General features: G+C 37.0%; 1 non-coding gene across 1 annotated transcript; it reads right to left on the bottom strand.

Annotated features, from left to right (window-relative positions):
- Positions 1-897: 897 nt before the first annotated feature.
- LOC133865093 (small nucleolar RNA R71) lies at positions 898-1003 on the bottom strand. Its single transcript, XR_009899625.1, has one exon. It is a non-coding gene; the product is annotated as a small nucleolar RNA R71 (small nucleolar RNA).
- Positions 1004-1231: the final 228 nt, after the last annotated feature.

Below are 1231 nucleotides of genomic sequence, written 5' to 3'. Positions count from 1 at the left end.
TTTTTGCGGTTTTTGGCTTTTAGATTCTGCTCTGCCTGTTTTCTACAGAATTCTGTTTCTGCGGAAAATATCGATCGATCAATTTCAGTGAACTAAAAATTTTGTCGATCGATTGACCTCTATTTTGAGCAGCACTACTTTTATGCTGTCTCTGGACAAAATCTACATTTAATTTCTTACTGTCTTGTGCATATTTAGACTTTAATTTTGTTTTAGATTTATTTTTCTGCATTTCTTTTGCATTTTTCTTTTCTGTAAAGAATCGATCGAGCGATTATATAATCGATCGATTGAAGTTTTGATCGATCGAGCGACTTTTCCTGCAGTAGCACTCCAGCTACTACTGCACTGCCTCACTGCAGAACCGGTAAGTTTTCCTTCATTTTTCATTTTATTTCTTTTATGTACCTTGTATACATAGATTAATTTTTGTTCGTGCATGTTTCGTAGTCATTCATTATCATTGCCTATTTTTCCATACGACCCAAACTTAGAGTGGAGTTCTAGATGAAGTAGATCCGAATGGAGTTCACATCTAAGAGCCTGTTCTAATGAACAAATGGCTGAAGAACCAAAGCCTGTGTTGTTGAGGGACCACAATGTTCCCTCGACATACACACCTACTTCAAGTCTTCAGTTGTCGGACATTACGGCAGCTCATTTTGAAATTAAGTCCGGATTCATTCAAATCCTTCCATTATTTTACAGATTTAGTACCAAGGATCCTTATAAGCATTTAGACGAGTTTATTGAAATCTGCACCACCATAAGATTGTAGAATTTTTCAAAGGATGCTTTAAGTATTGGTTGAATTCCCTAGAGACTAACTCCATTACTTCTTGGGCCCAGATGCAACACGAGTTCCTTAAGAAGTATTTTACCATAGGGAAAACAAACCAAATATGAAAAGCCATAACTGGTTTTTCGCAAATAAAGGGAGAACCATTTCTTGAGACTTGGGAGAGGATGAAGGACCTTTTACTAAAGTGTCCACATCATGTTGTTCCAAAGTTGCAGTTAGTACAATGCTTCTATGATGGCTTAACTGAGCCTCATAGACAGATGTTAGATGCCTCTTGTGGAGGCACTTTTATGTTAAAGAGTGAGGATAATGCATGGATACTTTTTGAAAATTTGTCGGAAAATTCTTTACACCACTCATCATCCGGTAGTAGGGCAAATACTAAGAGCCAAATATTCTGTGAAGTATCCCAACCTTTGGACTTGAATG

The sequence above is a fragment of the Alnus glutinosa genome, chromosome 3 (genome assembly GCF_958979055.1).
Source record: "Alnus glutinosa chromosome 3, dhAlnGlut1.1, whole genome shotgun sequence".
Taxonomy (NCBI): domain Eukaryota; kingdom Viridiplantae; phylum Streptophyta; class Magnoliopsida; order Fagales; family Betulaceae; genus Alnus; species Alnus glutinosa.
This window is presented reverse-complemented; position numbering and strand designations above follow the sequence as displayed.